Raw genomic sequence first — 21,652 nt, forward strand, 5'->3', positions numbered from 1 at the left:
TCCAAAGAGATAAACAAGGATCCAGGACAATCTTTTCTGCAGGCAACTCTCACTGAGAAGGAGAATCTTTGCTCTAGGCAGGTCCAAGTGAGAAGGAGAATGATGTCCCTTAGACTGTTAGAAGTAATATGAAAAATTTTTTAAAAGATTTATTTTTTATTTATTTGAAAGACAAAGTTACAGAGAGAGAGTGAGAGAAAGACACACAGATAAAAAGGAGAGGAGGGGAGAGGGATGGGGGAAGGGGAGGGAGAAGGAGGGAGAGAGAGAGAGAGTACACAGTCCCCATATCTTGCATCACAGGCCAGACTGTCATTTCATGGAGGTTTTCTTCTACCCTCTAACTTCTACCTTCCATACTTTCCCCTCTGTCAACCTGCATCTCAGCCCCTCAGCTGCACAGGATCTCAGTTTAGCTTTGGCCTCTGTCACTATGGAGCAGTCCCTCCAAACTCAGCTGTCAGCAGAAGCTGACCAAAACTCTCATTTGATTTCTCTCTCTTTCTCCCTCCCAGACAGAAAGAACTGCCAGAACTGGTGACCCATAGTAGCTAAAATGACAGGATATCACAAAAACAAGTTTTTCTCCTGGATGTGAAACATCTGAACAGTAATTCCACACAAAATAACAGAGAAGTTTTATGAGGACTAAATTGCACTACTACTCTCTACACTTTCTTATCCAATAGGGTGGGTGGATGGGAAAAATGACAGAACTTGAGACCCCCTTTATAGTCATTCCCTAAGGACACCTAGGTCTGAGACTTTAACTTGGGCTTCTCTCATCTAAAGAACAAGACTCAGCAGTAACTGGAGGAGCAAAACACCACAGGCCAATTTTTGCCTCCATGTAGGAGGAGACAGTATCACAGATGCTGATATGTTTAGTCTGAATTGAATTATGAAGCAACTGTCAGACAACTACAGAATACTGACCAGTGAACAATTCAACAGATATGTCTTCCTAAGACAGAAAGTATAACCACTGTCAATGACAACAAGAAGGAGAAGAGATATTTTAGGTTCAAAAGCATCAAAAAGTGTGCTGCCATATTGCTTTGGTCCATTTGCAACAAAAGCATCTCCTCAACTTGTTGTTGTCATTGGTGACAACAGTGGTGACAGTAACTTGTGCTCTGGAGGACATGTCAGTTTCTGGTCCCAGCAAGCTGTCTGGCAATTGCCTAGTGATTCATTCCAGTCTTAACATTTTACCAGGAATACTAGAGAGTTAGTGCTGTGTGCTTCCTGTCCCACGTCACTGAGGCAAAGTGTGCCCAGTGTGTCCCTCAACATATTGTGATGTTAGAGGAGTGGCTTGGAGGAGTGGCTTAAGCAGTTACCTCGATCTGTCCATCATAAAGGTACATTGCTTTTTTATTAACAAAAATGTGGAGACTGGCAATTGAATAATGCATAGATACTCTGTCCAATACTAATGTTTCTCTCAAAAGTTTACTATATACTCCTGATCTCTGGATCAGTTCTTATATTCATTTGTGAACATTGGAAATTTTCTCTTTCAGTTCTTCCCATATAGTGTTATCTGCTGATATTCTCTTCTTCTCTTCCTTAGTCGGATGAATGTCACCTCTGAACATGGTTAACCTATTGCTGAGGACCCTCTCAGCAGGCTCAGAATGATCAAACACAACACCACCAAAAGTGGGTAACTTTCCATCACTGTTACTGCAGAACTCCAACACATTGCCATCATTTTCAAAGCAATCTTTAAGTTATTATTGGTCCACCTTGTAAGGCATGCTGTGAAAGGAGACCAGGTGACTATCAGGGCATCTCACAGTTCTTTCAGGTTCAAAATCAGTCTCACAGATTGGTCTGTTTCCCTTCTAGGGAGGAATGTTTTATTCAATTTCATCACATTCTTTGGTCCTTCTGAGGCCTCTGCCTTGGAATTGGGGATTCAGGCTTAGACTCTGAATGTGGCTGTGCAGCTGGAACTTCAGTAACATGAACTGTTATCCCAGTAACAGGAATAGCTCCACTGGGTGAAAGATTCTTACTGGTCACAGATGCCAAAGCAAAAGTCTTCTAGTCTTCCTACAGTGCTTACACTACATTTGTAAGTGCTGGAGAATAACTCTTCAGAGCATCTTTAGTAGTAGTTCCTTACAATACTGGCTCAGACTTTTACTCTTGGATTTCAGACACAGGTTCTTGTTCTGCTTCTGGTTCAGGATCAGGCTCCAGTTCACTAACAGGCTCCTCTAAATGTGCTTCCAAGTCATTGCTGACAGTCTGATCATAGAAAGCTCCTGAGGGGCTGGCGCTGTGGCACAGCGGGTTAAAGTCCTGGCCTATAGTGCCGGCATCCCATATGGTTGCTCGTTCTAGTCCCGGCTGCTCCTCTTACGATCCAGCTTTCTGCTATGGCCTGGGAAAGCAGTAGAAGATGACCCAAGTCCTTGGGCCCCTGCACCCATGTGGGAGACCCAGAAGAAGTGCCTGCTCCTGGCTTCGGATCAGCACAGCTCCAGCCGTTGCAGCCATCTGGGGAGTGAACCAGCAGATGGAAGACCTCTCTCTCTGTCTCTACCTCTCTCTGTAACTCTGTCTTTCAAATAAATAAAATAAATCTTAAAAAAATAAAGCTCCTGAATCATCGGGGACCACTTCAGAAGCCTGCTTTCTTCAGGTTTCTCTACGTCATCCTCAGATTATTCCTGAGGATCAGGGACAAAGCCATGAATGACCTCATCTTGGTATCTGAAGGTGCCATTGTGAACACAGAAATTCCTTGCAACAGAGCCCTCAGGAGAAAGGACAAATGATTGAGGAATCTCCTTAAAGCTTGGTTGTTGCTAGAGAGCAGTTCCATCATCTGCACCATCACATCATCATTGGAAGTAGCATGAGCATCAATATGGCAGACCTTGGTGTGGCAGGTGGGGAAGTTTTGTGACATCATATTCCTGTAGATTTCTTTTGGTCCATAGACTGCATTTCCTGGCTTTCCTTTGAATCTAATCCTGCACGGCCAGAGAAGAGTTCTTTCCATAGAAATCTATGTAACACATCTGGGGCCTGGTTTAGTAGTGTGCACTTCTGTGTTACACATTCCCAGCTAACCAGCAGGGGACTAGGCATCTCCTCAACCCTTGCTTTGGTCAGTTCAATCTGTTCAGCTGAGCAGAAGAGGAATAGGCTTTGCTCCACAATCCATGGAAAGGCGGAAATACTGCACACAACTATATCTGTACCCACGTTAGCTTTTTTCAAGGCATCATCATCAAGCTTGTCATAATTTGCCTTTTTCTCTTTAACAACTGCAGACCATTTCAGGGTATGGATAGGCAGTTAGGTATTGAATGTGCTCCACAACTGCTGGACAGAAAATTAGTTCCCATGGGCTGGCAGCAAGGCTCACTAGGCTAATCCTCCGCCTGCAGCACCGGTAATCCGGTTCTAGTCCTGGTGGGGGCACCGGTTCTGTCCCGGTTGCTCCTCTTCCAGGCCAGCTCTCTGCTGTGGCCCAGGAAGGCAGTGGAGGATGGCCCAAGTGCTTGAGCCCTGCACCTGCATGGGAGACCAGGAGAAGCACCTGGCTCCTGACTTCGGATCGGTGCAATGCGCCAGCTGTAGCAGCCATTTGGGGGGTGAACCAATGGTAGGAAGACCTTTCTCTCTGTCTCTCTCTCTCTCACTGTCTAACTTTGCCTGTAAAAAAAAGAAAGAAAATTAGTTCCCATGATCACTGTTAACAAATAATATTTTGAGGGATATATTCCCCTGTTCATGTTTCTCCATTACCACTTTTTTAAGTGTTTCTCTAGGATGTATTCCAATAAAGGGCATTTGTGGTTCAAAGTGCTCATACTTTCTATTTTGCTAATTATTTGCCTTGGAATGAATATTCACAAATCCATATCCCCAAGCTGTTATGAGAACATTATTTCTCCAAATTTCCTTCTGCAATACTGAATAGCATCTCTATCCACCATTTATTTCGACATGTATGAACTCTGTACTCAGAGATTCACTCAAATGAGATACCCCTCTTGTACTAATATCACTTGCATCCTGAGAAAGCCAAAATCAATACAATTTGTCTTTATTCTCTTTGTTTATATGACTTATCTGTTCTGCCTGATCCTCTGATCCAATGGCAGCACAAGCTTCTATGTTTGGTGATGCTGCTGAGAGTTGGATGAGCAGTATTTTAGATTTTGTGGGTAAGAAGCAAGTTCACAGAAGTGTCTTGGGATTGGGTTAACCACATGCTAGAGAGTTGGGAAACCACCACCCTCCCCTGTCAAAAAATGAGGTGTCCATGATTGGAACTCTGTCAAACAAAACATGGAAACTTGAGGAATTAAGCTCATATTTTCACTGGAATAGATTTAAAGAATGAGATTTTTTATTACTATGCAAAAGAATAGGACAGATTACTTTTGCAGGAATGTGATTGGTGTATCTTAATCATCGGGGCTATTCTGTTGCCCTTCTTGATTTGGTTTGTCTATGCTGGTATGTGATCATTACTATGAAATTTTGTGTGGTCAACTCATGTCAACAAGCATTAAGAGAAGGTGGCCATAAACACCGTAAACAGATGACTAAATCTCGGTTCATTTTAGCACAGTTAAGTAAGTCTGTATCTTGCTTCTTGTAGAGGTTTGCTCAGTAATACTAACAAGAAACTCACTCTTCGAGCATCTGAAATGCCTGGGACAGGCTCTCAGATCACAAGGCTGAAGAATAGTCACATAAGAGTTTTTTGTTTGTTTGTTTGTTTGTTTTATGCCTACAGCATTTGCTTTGACACATGACTCTGAATATAAAAATCAGAAAGGAAGACACAATCAGTTATATTTTCAGTTTCCTATTGTTAAGGAATTATAAACTGCAGCTTGAGACAATACACATGAGTATCTTACAGTTCTGTAGGTGGTGAGGCTGGAGTTCCCTGGCTCCATTTTCTGGTCAAGGCCTCATGGACTTAAATCCTTGAATCAACCAGCTGCATTTTCATCTAGAGCTCATAATACCTTTCCACACTGCTGCAGGTATGGACAGCATTCACTTCCTTATGATCATGGGACTGAGGTCCCTTTTCCTGAACTGGCTGTCAGACGGCAAGGGGCACTCTGCTGTTGGAGGCCACCTGCATTCTTTTTCAGAGAACTTCTCCATTCTGCAACCAGCTCCAGAGCTAGAAGTCATGCTCACATTCTCACTCTCTGACATCATCTCTTCCTACTGGTGACAGAAGGTCCCTGCATTTGAGTGGTTATGTGACTCCACAAGGGGCACCCACAAAATCTCCTGTTAAAGTTACCAAATGCTGGGGCCGGTGCCGTGGATCACTTGGTTAATCCTCTGCCTGCGGCACCAGCATCCCATATGGGTGTCACATTCTAGTCCCGGTTGCTCTTCTTCCAGTCCAGCTCTCTGCTGTGGCCTGGGAAGACAGTAGAGGATGGCCCAAGTGCTTGGGCTCTACACCTGTATGGGAGACCAGGAAGAAACCCCTGGCTCCTGGCTTCGGATTGGCGTAGCTCTGGCCATTTGGGGGGGTGAACCAATGGAAGGAAGACCTGTCTCTCTCTCACTGTCTAATTATCTGTCAAATAAAAAAAAATTAATAAAGTTACCAAATGCTATAGAACACCACAATTACACAGGTGATTCCTCCTCAGTTTCTAGAGATTTGGGTGGGGTATATTTCTTGACCACCATAGAAATTCTACCTATCACATTCAACCTCTGAACCACAGAGATTCATGTCTACTCCAAGTGCAAAATACATGTGCCCCCTTCTAAGGTTCAGAACTCTGATGTATGATAGTATCAAAGACAAGATCATGTAAACCTCATCAGCTCAAGAGTGCAACTTTCAGGCCAGTGTTGTAGTATGTAGGTAAGCTGTTGCCTGAGAGGCTGGCATCCCATATGCGAGTGGATTCATATCCCAGCAGCCCCACTTGTGATCCAATTCCTTGCTAATGGCCTAGGAAAAGCAGTGAATTTGGCCAAAGTGCTTGGGTCCCTGGCATCCATGTGGGAGACCTAGATGAAGCTCATGACAACTGGCTTCAGCCTGACCCTATGCTATCCATTGAAGCCACCTCAGTAGTGAACCAATGGATGAAGGATTCTCTCTCTCTCTCTCTCTCTCTCTCTCTCTCTCTCTCTCTCTCCCTCTGTGTGTGTGTGTGTCCCTATCTTTGTAACTCTGACTTTCAAATAAATAAATAAATCTTTAAAAACCTGCAACTTTCCTCTATATTAGGTGCAAATGAGGAATGTGAGGAAACCCTTTACATCTAGAGATTTGGAAAATCCCTTCCCTTCTGTCCAATCCCATGATAGAGTAGGCAAGCTAAAGAAACAACTTACATGCTCCCAAGATATGCTTGTGGGAGAGACATAGGATATCAGTGATAACGGTTCCAGTTCCACAGGTGGGGAAATGGATTGTAGGAGGAAGCCACTGTTCTCAAATATGTTTGAATTCCATTGAGGCAAAGTTGAGCAGGGGTTCCTTGATCAAGTTCCATGAAGTTCTGCTCACTGAGATGGAAGGATATGCACAGGTGGAACTGGGGAAGAGGGTATTGTTCAGGCAACTGGAGTGAGTCAATCTTAGAGGGTAGAATATGATGGGAGAATAGAAAGATGCTAGTTAACCCAAGGAAGTGAAGAACAGTGGACTGGGATCACATTTTGGAAGATAGCCACTGTCATCCTAAGGTTGTTTATTTTATTATGTTGAGAAAGAATAGGCATAGCAGATCTTTTTGTCAAAGAAGTAACAGGCTCAGAGGGGTGCATTAGGATTATCAGCATTGCTTAGTACTCTGCATGATCTTAACTGAGTTGGTTTACCCTCTGTGGCATAGATTTGAACCAGACGTGTGGTTTTCAATCTGAATCCAAGTCAACTTTATTTAAAGAAAATATGTAGTATTATTTTTTAAAACCACTGATGATAGGATCTCTAAAGCCTTATTAACATCTGATAGCCTCTAAGTCCACAAAGAGCCAGTAGTCATTACCTACTTATCTTTCATCATGGGTGTCCTCAAATCTGCCCCTTGTATCTAGGTCAGGACTTTCTTTTTCCCCTCTGCCTTACATTCTCTAGACTTGGACCCACTCATACAAAAACTACACATAACCTTTAGTGGGATGCTAAGGTCACTGCCCAGGAATAACAATGTTCCAGATGATGATGTCCATTACAAAGCAGTAACAGCAAAAACATATTAAGGGGATATCATGGATCACAAACTAAATCTAAACACGTCATACATAGTAATGCACTTAATCCCACAAACCTCATGAGATACTTAATCCCTTTTACTCCTTGTGAAAATGTTCAGGGGCCATCTAAATAGCCTGCAAACAGTATCTATATAGCCAGAGTTTAGAGGAGATAAGCGGTTGGGTGATATAATCTTACGGAACGGTCATGTATGCAGTCTGTCATTCACCAAAATCCCTTTATGTGATACATGGCTGCATTTACTTAAAAATATAGAGGCTTCTACGTTTATTTCTCTTGTAATAAGAGCAACAGAAACACATTAAAGACAAAATATGAAAAGCTAGATAATTTATCCAGACCAAGTACACATTCTGTTCTTTTTACTTATCCCCCATGTTTGCCTCTGCTCCCCTTCTTTCAAGGCCCTGAGGAAACAAATAGCACATCACACACTTCCAACAAGTAGCATGAAGCAACCATCCAGGCAGGGCGGCACACCAGCAACAATGCTGGGGGAGCTGGTCAGGAAGTGCAGGCAACAGGCACTGAACTGTTTCCATGGCCACAGTCCTGGCTCAGCCCTTCAGGACCACTGCGTCCCTGCTATCAGGGTGTTTTAGAGAGACAGAGACATCTTCTCTATAGAACATGTTTTAAGCTCTAAAAAAGGCAAATGGATTAGTGAGAATCATTGGTATTCAATAGAGGCGAGAATTGTGCACTGTTAAATGAAGACCCAGATCTCATATTTCTCTTGTATTTCTCAAGGAAGCTGTGAAATTCTGTCATTGGAGTTATGCCACATACCAGGAAAGAACACTTACAGATGTTTTGTTCTTTGGTTCTAGTACACCATGAAGCACATCTCTGTCCTGCAAAATGCTGTAAGGAGTGCTCCTCCCTTTACTCACTGAACCCTCTACCAGATGCAGAGAAATACAAACATTTTAATATATACACAAACATTTTAATATATAATGTATTATAGGGAGTCCCTCTTCTTCAAGTTTCTCTTCTGTACTTTATAGGTGACAGTTATGTCACCTATAGGTGACAGGATGTGATAAGAGTGAAATGCCATCATGTATATGGTGCTTATCAAAATGCCTGGAATAAACTGCTCCAGAGCTTGTAACTGTTATTATGACTATATTTTATTAGCACTGTCCAAAATTCAACCCTGAGTGTTGTCATATTTGACTGGTTCCTGACCTAATTTATGAGCAAAGTAGAGCAGGTCCCCTCCCCATGATCTCCAGAAAACTCTTTGTTGTGGAGCAGGAATCTTTGGGTAACAGCCTCAGGGGCTGTGCAGAGAAATAGTCTAATTTTCATTTTTCTTTCTCACCCAGTTCCTCTGACTGCTATTTGAGGTTAAACATTTGGATCATTAGGACTTCTCAAGTATTCATCTTTCAGATGTAAGAGTGTGAAACTCAGGTATCCTTTCTTTGCTGTATCTGAACCTTTGAAAGTGAACTCAGGCACGAGAAGTATTGTCCCCAGCCCTTCTAGTTAGTGAGCAGTCTCCACGTTGGGACTGTTCTCTTTCCTGTTTCCTATTTCTCCCTGACTTGCAGAGTGATAAAGGCTTTTGCTGGGATCACAGAGATTCACAAATAGACATGGATGGGGGAGGTTCCAAGATGGTGGAGTAGGGAGGGAGCTTACTGCTCTAGCCCAGGAGAAGATAGTTTTAAAAAAGTGGAGATAGTGTAGTCTCGGGAAGAGTTAGGGAAAAAATGGCAGAGGAAACCCTACCGAAATTAGAGGGACATGGTGGACCTACGTGGAGGCCATGGGCAGCCATGACTCAGGACTCCAACAGCTGAAAGCCTAACCACCAGCACTGGAAAGTGAGGTGAGATGAGACTGAAGTAGCCCAACACACTGGTGAAAAAGTGGCAGGAAGAGCGAGAAGGATGAGGCTTGAAGCCCTGTAGGGGAAAGTGCACCAGCCTAAGTACAGGAAAGAAAAAGAAAAAAAAAGGACGGTAAGGACACATTTCTCTCTCTCTGATCACCTTACAAAGGTGTTCAAGCCGATGGAGCAGGAGCCAATTTGGACATACATAACAGCTGTGCAAACTCGTGTCTGTGTCCGGCAATCAGCCAAGCGGAGACTCCTGACTCTGATGGGGAGAAGTAACAGGGGAATAAGGAGCTTGTGATTGTGTGAAGCTTCTGAAGCAGGACTGTGAAAAAAAAAAACTGAGAGTGTGTGGGAGAACTCATGGTGTGGCTGAGACTTTGAGCATTCTCAGTGGAAGACGCCACAAGCTCAGGTGGCCCTGGTTACCTGGTGAGAGACATTGCTGGGGATTCTAAACTTAAACTGAAGACTGCACAGATCCTCTGTGAAGTCCTTGGGAAAGAGCAGATGAATATTATACCCACTCACTGAGGCTAGCGCTCAGGAACTCGCCTCCATTGAGAAGAAGAGCTCAGGTGAGCAGAATTAATTCCCTTTAGATTAAAAAAAGAGAGAGAAGATTTACTACACCAAACCTGGGTGTGTCACCTTAGGCACTCCCTTAACCCTGGAAAACTGAACAGAGCTCTCTGGACACACCCACTACAAGCGTCTAGAGATTCACTGAAAACAGACAGTCTACTTATCTACAAAGACATAGTACAACGATAAAAGCTGCCACAGCATTGGGGGGGGGGGGGAGAAACGAGTATCTCCACAAATGCTGAACAACAAACACAACAATCTCAGAAACAAGAATAAGGAAGACAACATGACACTACCAAAAGAACACAACAATTCAATACAAAATTATGAAGACGATGAGATAGAAGAAATGCAAGACATGGAACTCAAAGAGTTGATCATAAGTTTAAGTATAAGTAACCAAAAGCAAACACATGAACTATTGAAATCTATGCAGGACATGAAAAAAATCTCTTTCATGATATTGAAATCTTAAGGAGGAATCAAAATGAAATGAAGAATTCAATAGAACAAATAAAAAACACAGTTGAGAGCCTTAAAGACAGAATCAGTGAGGCAGAAGAGAGAATATTCGACTTAGAAGACAGAGCACAGGAAAGTATACAGTCAAACCAAAGATAAGAGGAAATTAGAAATCTAAAAAATATTGTCGGGAATCTACAGGATACTATTAAAAAAAAACAACATTCGGGTTCTAGGAGTTCCTGAAGGCATGGAGAGAGAGAAAGGATTAGAAGGCCTCTTAAGGGTTTGGAAAAAGAAAGAGACAGGAAGCACACAAAACTCCCAATAGACATGACCAGAAAAGATCCTCACCATGACACATTGCAATCAAACTCACCACAGTGAAACATAAAGAGAAGATTCTAAAATGTGCAAGACAGAAATGCCAGATTACTCTCAGAGGATCTCCAATTAGACTCACAGTTGACTTCTCATCAGAAACCCTACAGGCTAGAAGACAATGGCGCTACATAGCCCAAGTCCTAAGAGAAACTGCCATCCCAGAATATTATATCCTGCAAAGCTCTCATTTGTGAATGAAGGTGAAATAAAGACTTTTCATAGCAAACAGAAATTGAAATAATTTGTCACCATTTGTCCAGCCCTGCAAAAGATGCTTAGAGATGTGTTACACACAGAAACATAGAAACATGGTCATCAGTTTGAAAGAAGGTAAAGAAAGAAAATCTCTTGGTGAAAGATCACAAGAAGTTCAAAGTATATATTAGAAACATCTTTGGAAAAATGGCAGGGCAAAGACACTACTTATCAATAATCACATTGATTGTAAATAGACTCAACTCTCCAGTTAAAAGGCACAGACTGGCTGAATGGATTAAAAAACAAAACCCATCAATTTGCTGCTTACAAGAAACACATCAAAGGTGCAGCAGACTGAAATTGAAAGGGTGGAAAAAGATATTCCATGCCAACAGAAACCAAAAGAGAGCTGGCATAGCCTTCTTAAGATCATATAAAATAGACTTTAACACAAAAACTGATAAAAGAGACAAAGAAGGGCACTGTATAATCATTAAGAGAGAAATACAACAAGAAAATGTAACAATTATAAATGTATATGCACCTAATTACAGGGCATCTGGCTATTGAAAAGAAATGTTAAGGGACTTAAAGGGAGACTGAGACTCCAATACAATAGTATTGGGGGACATTAATACTCCACTTTCAGCAATGGACAGATCAAACAACAGAAAATCAACAAGAAAACAGCAGATTTAATCGACAATATAGATCAAATGGGCCTAACAGATATCTACAGAACTTTTCATCCTACAGTTGCAGAATACACATTCTTCTCAACAGTGCATGGAACTTTCTCTAGAATTGACCACATACTCGGCCATAAAGCAACTCTCAGCAAATTCAAAAAATCAAAATCATACCATGCATCTTCTCAGACCACAATGGAATGAAGCTGGAAATCAGCAACTCAGGAATCTCTAGAGCATATGCAAATACTTGGAGACCAAACAACATGTTCCTGAATGAACAGTGGGTCATAGGAGAAATCAAAAATTTTCTGGAAACAAATGAAGATGACAACACAACATATCAAAACTAATGGGATACAGCAAAAGCAGTGTAAAGAGGAAAGTTTATAGCAGGTGCCTACATCAAGAAATCAGAAAGGCACCAAATAAATGAGCTATCAATGCATCTCAAGGATCTAGAAAAACTACAGCAAACCAAACCCAAAACTAGTAGGAGAAGAGAAATAATTAAAATTAGAGAAGAAATCAACAAAATTGAATCCAAAAAAATTGTAAAAGATTAGCAAAATGAAGAATTGTTTTTTTTGAAAAAATAAACAAAATTGACATACCATTGGCCCAACTAACCAAAAAAAGGATAGAGAAAAGACCCAAATCAATACAATCAGAGATGAAAAAGGGAATGTAACAACAGACAAAGAAATAAAGAGCCATCAGAAACTACTACAAAGAGTAGTGAGACAACAAACTGGGAAATATACCAGAAATGGATAGATTCCTGGACACATACAACCTACCTAAATTGAACTATGAAGACATAGAAAACCTAAACAGACCCATAACCAAGTCAGAAATTGAATCAGTAATACTGGCCCTCCCAAAAAAGAAAAGCCCAGTACTGGATGACTTCACTGCTGAATCCTATCAGACATTTGACTTCACTGCTGAATCCTATCAGACATTTAAAGAAGAACTAATTCCAATTCTTATGAACCTATTCAAAACAACTGAAAGAGAGGGAATCCTCCAAAATTCTTTCTATGAAGTCAGCATCACCTTAATTCCTAAACCTGAAAAAGATGCTGCACAAAAAGGGAATAACAGACCAATTTCCCTGTTGAACATAGTCGCAAAAATCCTCAATAAAATTCTCACCAATAGAATGCAACAACACATCAGAAAGATCATCCACCCAGACCAAGTGGGATTTATCCCTGGTATGCAGGGATGGTTCAATGTTTGCAAATCAATCAATGTGATACACCACATTAAAAACTGCAGAAGAAAAAACATATGATTATCTCAATAGATGCCAATAGATGCAGAGAAAGCATTCAATAAAATACAACACCCTTTCATGATGAAAACTCTAAGCAAATTGGGTATAGAAGGAACATTTCTCAATACAATCAAGGCAATTCATGACAAACCCATGGCAAGCATAATATTGAATGGGGAAAAGTTGGAAGCATTCCCACTGAGATCTGGTACCAGGCAGGGATGCCCATTCTCACCTTTGATATTCAATATAGAACTAGAAGTTTTAGCCAGAGCCATTAGGCAAGAAAAAGAAATCAAAGAGATTCAAATTGGGAAGGAAGAAGTCCAACTATCCCTATTGGCAGATGACATGATTCTTTACTAAGAGACTATTGGAAACCATAGAAGAGTTTGATAAAGTAGCAGGATATAAAATCAATACACAAAAATCAACAGCCTTTGTATACACAGACAATGCCATGGCTGAGAAAGAACTTCTAAAATCAATCCCATTAACAATAGCTATAAAAATAATCAAATACTTTGGAATAAACGTAACCAAGGATGTCAAAGATCTCCATGATGAGAATTACAAAACTTTAAATAAATAAATAGAAGAAGATACAAAAAGAATGGGAAAATCTTCCATGTTCATGGACTGGAAGAATCAATATCATCAAAATGTCCATAATTCCAAAAGTAATTTATAGATTCAATGCAATACCAATCAAAACCAAAGACATTTTTCTCAGACCTAGAAAAAAATGATGCTGGAATTCATATGGAGACACAGGAAACCTCAAATAGTTAAAGCAATTTTATACAACAAAAACAAATCAGAGGCATCACAATACCAGTTTTCAAGACATACAACAGGGCAGTTATAAACAAAACATTCTGGTACTGTTACAGAAACAGATGGATAGACCAATGGAGCAGAATAGAAACACCAGAAAGCATCCCAAACATCTACAGCCAACTTATATTTGATCAAGGATCTAAAACCAATTCCTGGAGCAAGGACAGTCTATTCAACAAATGGTGCTTGGAAAACTAGATTTCCACATGCCGAACTATGAAGCAAGATCCCGGCCCTACACCTTACACCAAAATCCACTCAACATAGATTAAAAATCTAAATTTACAACCCAATACCATCAAATTATTAGAGAACATAGAGAAATGCTGCAAGATATTGGCACACGCAAAGACTTCTTGGGAAAGATCCCAAAGGCAAAGGCAGCCAAAGCCAAAATTAACAACTGGGATTACATCAAATTGAGAAGTTTCTGTACATCAAAAGAAACAGTCAGGAAAATGAAGAGGCAACCAACAGAATGGGAGAATATTTTGCAAACTATGAAACTGATAAAGTTTTTTTTAACTTTTATTTCATGAATATAAATTTCCAAGTACAGCTTATGGGTTACAATGGCTTTCCCCCTCCATAACTTCCCTCCCACCCGCAACCCTCCCCTTTCCCACTCTCTCTCCCCTCCATTCACATCAAGATTCATTTTCAATTCTCTTTATATACAGAATATCAGTTTAGTATATATTAAGTAAAGATTTCAACAGTCTGTACCCACATAGAGACACAAAGTGAAAAATACTGTTTGAGTACTAACTAGTATTAAACTAGCATTAAATCACAATGTATAGCACATTAAGGACAGAGATCCTACATGAGGAGTAAGTGCACAGTGACTCCTGTTGTTGACTTAACAAATTGATACTCTTGAAACTGATAAAGTTTTAACAACCATAATCTAGAAAAAGATCAAGAAACTCCACAACAACAAAATAAACAACTTACTTAAAAGATAGGCAAAGGACTTAAGCACACATCTCAAAAGAGGAAATCGAAATGGCCAATAGACACATGAAAAAATGTTCAGGATCACTAGTTGTCAGGGAAACACAAATCAAAACCACAATGAGGTTTTACCTCACCCTAGTTAGAATGGATTTCATACAGAAATCAACAAAGAAGTAATGCTGGTTAGGATGTAGGGGAAAAAGGCACACTAATCCACTGTTGGTGGGAATGCAAACTGGTAAAGCCACTATGGAAGACAGCTTGCAGATACCTTGGGAATCTGAATATAGCCCTACCATACGACCCAGCCATCCCACTCCTCAGAATTTATCCAAGAGAAATTAAATTACCAAATAAAAGAGCCATCTGCACCTCCAATATTATTGCAGCTCAGTTCACAATAGCTAAGACATGGAATCAACCTAAATGCCCATCAATGGAAGACTGGATAAAGAAACTATGGGATGTGTACTCTATGGAATACTACACAGTGGTAAAAAAAAAATGTAATCTGGTCATTTGCCTCAAAATGGAGGAGTCTGGAAAACATTATGCTGAGTGAAATAAGCCATTCTCAAAGGGACAAATATCATATGTTCTCCATTATCTGGGACAACTAACTGATCACCTAGAAGGAAATGTGTAGAAGTAAAACTGACACTATGAGAAGCAAAGACTTAATAAACCTTCATCCTGGCTGTTGAGGAACAGCTTACTATTATATTCTTTTGAGTATTTTCTTTTTCTACTCAATACCATTTGCTGAACTCTTTACTTAACACACAATTATTCTTAGGTATTTAAATCCAACTGAAAATTGATCCCTATTAAAAATAAGAGTGGGAATAAGAGAGGGAGGAGATGTACAGTTCGACACAGGTTCCCTTGGACTTACCCCTAAGGATAAACCTAAAAACTTGCCATGAGACTCCAAATTCCATTAAATTGGCAGGTGCCAATGCCATCTTACTAGTTAAAGTGATAATTTTAAATGCATAACTGACCATAACTATAGGATTAAGTGTCAAAGGGATCACATAAATAAGACAAAGTGCCTGGTAATAATAATAATAGACAGAATTAAAAAGGAGCAAATGATCCAACATGGGAAGCAGGCCACATTGCAGACTCAGAATGACAAATGCCCTAAACAGCACTCTGGCCTCACAATCAACCCTCAAGGCACTCAGATCTGGCTAAAAAGCCCATGAGAGCACTTCAGGCATGGAAAGCCAAGACACTGTGGCAAAAAATGACCTACATGAAATATCTCTGTGGGTAAATTCCAAGGAGTGTAATGGCTGGGTCGTATGGTAGGGCTATATTCAGATTCCTGAGGTCAGCATACAGGAAGGCAGGTGGGAGGGACAAGTGTGAGCAGAACGAGTGCACAGAGGGTCCTAGTGCACAGCTGACCACTGACTGGCCTCTCCAGAGAGATGGGGTTGTAGGGCCCAGGTCCTAGTTTGTAACACTCTTCTGGTTTGGGTGCTTAAAGGTTCAAAAATGATCATATTCCAAATGCAAGGCAAACATTCATCATACCTGTGGCACTTGCTGTCTGCAAAAGCGATTTTTTAACTGTAATGCTTGCTTAATTAATAGTAGCCTCAAACTGGAAACAACTCAAATGAAATACTATACAAATAAAAGTAACAAACCACTCTTACATACAGCAACATGGATGAGTTCACAGAGACAATGACAAGAGAAAGGCACTAATGACATAAATGTCCCTCAAGGGTATGTTGGCAGATTTCAAAATGTGTACTTCCCCATCTCCTCTGGAGAAGTATGAGAGGATATCTCTCATATTTCACTATGAAAATTTCCTTGTACTCCTCGAGTTAAAAATTCAAGAAAAGGGTTGGCTCCCCTCTCCCTCTAAGACTGGACAGCCATTGGAACTTATAACTCTAAAATTTATCCACAAAACACTAATAATGCCAGGTGCTGTCAAAGACACAGAACAAAAGCAACTTTCCTTGACTGAGGAAGTGGGAAATAGCACAGACATTTTGGAAGACACTTTGGTAGTTTCTAACAAATTTTTTTTCAAATTTGTTTCTAAGCTAAACAGACTTACCATATTACCATCCCATGTCCTAGGTTTACACAAATAATAGGAAACTTACATTCATTTGAGAACCTGCACATGAATATTTATAAGAGCTTTATTAATAAAAGTCAAGAACTGGAAGTGACAAAGATTTCCTCACTGAGTGAATGGACAAACTGTGGTACATCTAATACCATGGAGTAATATTCAGAGCTAAAAAGAAGTGAGCTACTGAGCAAATAGCAGCTAGAAACTGCTGAAAATCTATATGACATATGATTCCAATTATAGGACATCCTAGAAAAGTCAAAATTACAAAGATAGTGAAAAGATCAGTGATGACTTAGCTTGAAGGGGCACATAGGACATGAATGGATGAGATACAGCATTATTTAAATGGTGAAACCATTCTGTGTGATACTGAAATGGGACTATGACATTTGTCAAAATCCACAGAACTGTACTACACAAGGAGTTAACCCTACTGCAAGCTATGGCAGTTAGTTAATAATAATGTATCAATATTGGTCCATCAATCACAAAAATGTACCATTTTAATGGAAGTTACTAATGCAGGGGGGGGGTGTTGTTGGGGGACAAGAGATAGGTGGGAATGCTATGCACTACCTGCTCAGTTCATCTGTAAACCTATAACTAGTCTAAAAAGAAATTCTATTTGATATTTTAAAAGTCAGGATGTGAAACTCATAATCACAGTATAGCAGGATTTGTGTACCGAGACAAGACACCAAGGCCTCTTAACAGGAAGTAGTTTCGTTATGCTAGCATAACACCCGGGTATAATTTCTTATCCAAAATCCTGAGCCCCAAACAAAGAAGGGGTTTCCCTTACATATGGTTTTTCCCTCTTTGTCTCCCTTATATGGTTACCTGCTTACATTTGATTGGATATTCTAACGTTACATGGCAGCCACAGGATTGATACAATACTGGAACAGGATTTTTTTTTCACACATATACTGAACCACAAACTGTCTGACAAGGGTTAACATCATTGCTCTGTACTAACAAGCAGAACCTGACATAGTTACATATAAGCAGGTAGGGACTACAGTTGAAGCATTCATAGGCAAGTAGATAACAATCACATTTCATTCCCAGGACAGATGCCTCCTTTTTTCTTCTTCTGACCTTAGGAAAGTCTCTATCACAACTTTAATTATGTCAGTTAGAAACAAGTTTAATTAGAAGAAAAAGCCTCTGCCACAACAGTATTGGTGGTGGCATACTGGAATAATATGGTTAATACAACATATTGACCTGCACCAACTTGTAATCAGAGTAGTTGATCAGGTCCATGAATTTGCCTTCACCTGCAGACACTGGGAGTACCTCCAAAGAGCAGGTGGTAGATCAGTTGGGTAAGAACAGCCTCACCACAAGACAGTGCAGGCAGACCAGGGGCATATGCTAAGCACAGGCAGAAACCACTGAACTGTCAGGACACTGTGCAAACTTGTAACTACTGAGACTTCACAGCCACCTAGCAACACCCACACACCAAAGCAGGAGACTGGGAGGAGCTGAGGGCAGCAAGGTGAGCTCCTTGCCTGAAAAATGAAACAGCCTCAGAGACTTGTATAATGTTGGGAAAGAATCAGGAGCCAGAAAAAAACTTAAATAACAACTAGAACACCCTATGACTAGAAGATCCCAAGGATTGAGCCAACAACCTTTTCCATTAACAACCACATACCAACCAAACACACCAGAGGATTTATACTATAAAGCTGCAGATTGTGCCCAGGGGGTGAAAAGATGCTCCCAAACCTTTTATTCTCACTTGAAAACACATTCACAAGCATCTTGCTCTGGTCACACCTTTGGATAAGTTTGGTTGTTCACATGAATGAGAGAGGGAACTGCACACCCAAACACCAGCTCACAAATTTATCCACTACTTCTAGTAGCCAGCATGCAACATGTGATGGCTTTCACTCCTCAAAACGAAGCCATCCATTTGCAGTTCTCTGTGCTTCATCCTCGCTGTCACCCCCAAGTTATCCAGAACCTAGACAGCAGACACTTAGGAACTTGAACTGGCTTGTACATATCCTGCTGCTTCCTCTCAGTTATTCCACAAGTGAGTTTCATTAGCCAAGGACCTAGAATCTGCTTCTTATGCAGTCCCCTTCCAGAGCCAGACCTGACACCTGATGGTACATGGTAAATCCTCAGTGGAAGAAAGTATTTGCTACAAGGGCCTGAGGTACCAAGAATTCCATTGCCTCATGTAAACGTCTAGTCCTAGAGAATCCCAGTTGGGAGGATGAGAAAGACATGCAGAGTGAATGGTCTTTCCAACCTTCATGCTGGCAGCTGAAGCAAGTTTCCCATGATGGAAATTTTAAGGGCATCATCTGAACCCATGTAGCCCACCCTATTTAGGACAGTGCAGTTGGCAAAGCACAGGGATCCAGTAGCTGGGAAGAGAGTACAGTGTTTAAGTCAAAGGGAAGAAAATGGCATAAGTATGGCAGTAGGGAGAGAATAGAGAAAATTCAAGAGAGAAGGAGGAAAAAGTTGAAATGGGAGAAGGAAAGAGAAAGACACAGAGGCAGCCAAGAAGGAAAAGATCTAGGAGGGATTACTATCACCAGATTAAGTCAGATAACTTACTCCTGACCACTGCTCTGCAGACCTTTCATTGCACACCATGGTCATGGTGGGATAAGTTGAGGTCACGGTCCCTTGGTTCATATTTGAATTTTAACATTGAGAGGCCCCTCTGTCCCTAACTGCTAACTGCAGTAATGCTGTGTGGATTTTTCCTTTGGATCAGGAAGCTCTTCATGCCCTTCCCTAATCAGACAACAAAGTTATTAATGCATTGCAAGCAGACAGCGATTACAAAGGATGTCCCCCCAGTGCCAAGGCCAAGGACCCACTGCTCAGGCTTCAGAGACTGCCAGGAGGCAAGGATCTCCTGGTGATCAGGAGGATCTTCTGATCTTCTGGTGAGTGCCCATGTCCCTGAGAACCTTCGTTTGTGTCTAAATGGGGCATGTGGCTATTTTTTCTCTAGACATGTCCTAGCCAAACTACTCTGAAAATTTAAAGGGAGTATTGCACTTCTAAATTAATTCTATGAGTCCAGTACTATCTTGATCCAAAAACCACACAATGACATAACAAAAATGGAAGTTTCAGACTAATATCCCTGACAAACATAGATGCAAAAATTCTCAACAAAAGTCTAGAAAATCAAATCCAATATCACATCAAAAATAATTCTTTTCATTTTTTAAAAAGATTTATTTATTTACTAGAAAGGCAGAGTTACAGAAAGAGGATAAGAAGAGACAGAGAGAGACAGAGATCTTTCATCCACTGGTTTACCCCCGCCCAAATGGTTGCAACAGTCAAAACTGGGCCAGGCTGAAGCCAGGAGCCAGGAGCTTCGCTATGGTCTCCCACTTGGATGCATGGGCCCAAGTACTTGGGCAATCTTCCACTGCTTTCCCAGGGCACATTATCAGAGAACTGGATTGGAAGTAGAACAGCTGGGATTGAACTGGTGCACATATGGCATGCTGGCGTCACAGGCAGCAGATTTACCCAATATGCCACAACACCAGCCACTCAAAAAAAATTTTAAAGGAAAAAACAAAAATCATATATCTTGATCAAGTGGGATTTAACCCAGTATTGCAGGGATCATTCAAAATCCACTAATCAGTGAACATAATATATCACATCAACAGAACCAATGAGAAAAATCATGCAATCATCTCAGTTAAAGCAGAAAAAGCATTCAAGAAACCAAATGTCCATTTATGATAAAACTTCGAAGAAACTTAGTGATGGAAATTGCTTAATAAGGCTGTATAAGAAAAACTCACAGCCAACAACATATTGAATGGGGAGAAGCTGAAAGCATTTTCTCTAAGAACCAGAAACAGACAAAGATGCCACTCTCATGGCTCTTACTCAATAGAGCACTTCAAATTTTAGAATAATTGAGAAAGAGAAATAAATAAAGGGCACATAGATAAGAAAGGGGGAAGTCAAATAGTCTGTGTATGCAAATGACACAATTTTACATACAGAGAAACCTAAAAACTCTACGAAGATACTAACAACCAATAATAAACAACTGTAATAAAGGAACATCATACAAAACCAACATGCAAAAAAAAATCATGTTTATTCATCAATGATAAATTTCTTGAGAAAGAGATTACATAAACAATCCCATTTGCAAAAGCTACAAAATATATTGTGTAACAAATTTAAACAAGGGTGTAAAATATCTCTACAATGAAAATTACAAGACTAATGAAAGAAAGACACACACACCAATACGGTGTGTTTATGGCTCAAAAGAATTAATATTATGAGAATATCTGCACTACCTAGCCATTTACAGACTCAAGGCAAGTGCCATCAAACTACCTATAGCATTCTTCACGGAACTAGAAAACACAATCCTAAAATTCATAGGGAAGTACAGAAGACGCAGAACCGTTTGACCCTTGTAGGAGGGCAGATTCATTTTCGAAATCCTCTTTAGTATTTTATTAATATAAATCTCCAAGCTCAGGCCGGATTTTTCAATATATGATTTAAAGCAGAGGGAACGAGGATAAGGGAGAATCTGGCTAAGAGAGAATGTGAACCACAAACTCATTTTTAAAAGACCGGTAGGACTCAAAACTCAGAGCCCCCGGCCGGCTTTGAACTATCAACTTTCAGTAAGCAGATGAGGGAACTGATGCTTTCCCAGCCGACACAGACCTTGAGCCTTCATCACCTTCTCTTGCCCCCAGGCTGCAGCACCCTGGGGCCCTGTACCTCCTCCAACCTTGCAGCTCCAGAAGACATGAAGGACAAGGATCATAGGGACACGTCTCCAGCTCCTATAAGGTGAAATCAAAACCTGGCAGATCTCTGTGAGCTACCAAGCTGAAGGACTCTCATATGCCCAGTCCAGAAGGAAACACTTCACTCCTTTAAGAGACTAGACAAATGAAGGCAGCATTTTTATACCACCCAAGTCAATGCATAGTACTCTAGAACCCATTTCCCAGGTAGTGCAACAAAGGCTGTGTAACGGGTGTGCACCCCG

At 40.7% G+C, this 21,652-nt stretch overlaps 1 pseudogene; it reads right to left on the minus strand.

Moving 5' to 3' along the window:
• Positions 1 to 1,493: 1,493 nt before the first annotated feature.
• On the minus strand, positions 1,494 to 19,248 carry LOC133762460 (ras GTPase-activating protein-binding protein 1-like; annotated as a pseudogene).
• Between the last annotated feature and the right edge of the window lie 2,404 nt (positions 19,249 to 21,652).

The sequence above is a fragment of the Lepus europaeus genome, chromosome 1 (genome assembly GCF_033115175.1).
Source record: "Lepus europaeus isolate LE1 chromosome 1, mLepTim1.pri, whole genome shotgun sequence".
In the NCBI taxonomy this organism is placed as follows: domain Eukaryota; kingdom Metazoa; phylum Chordata; class Mammalia; order Lagomorpha; family Leporidae; genus Lepus; species Lepus europaeus.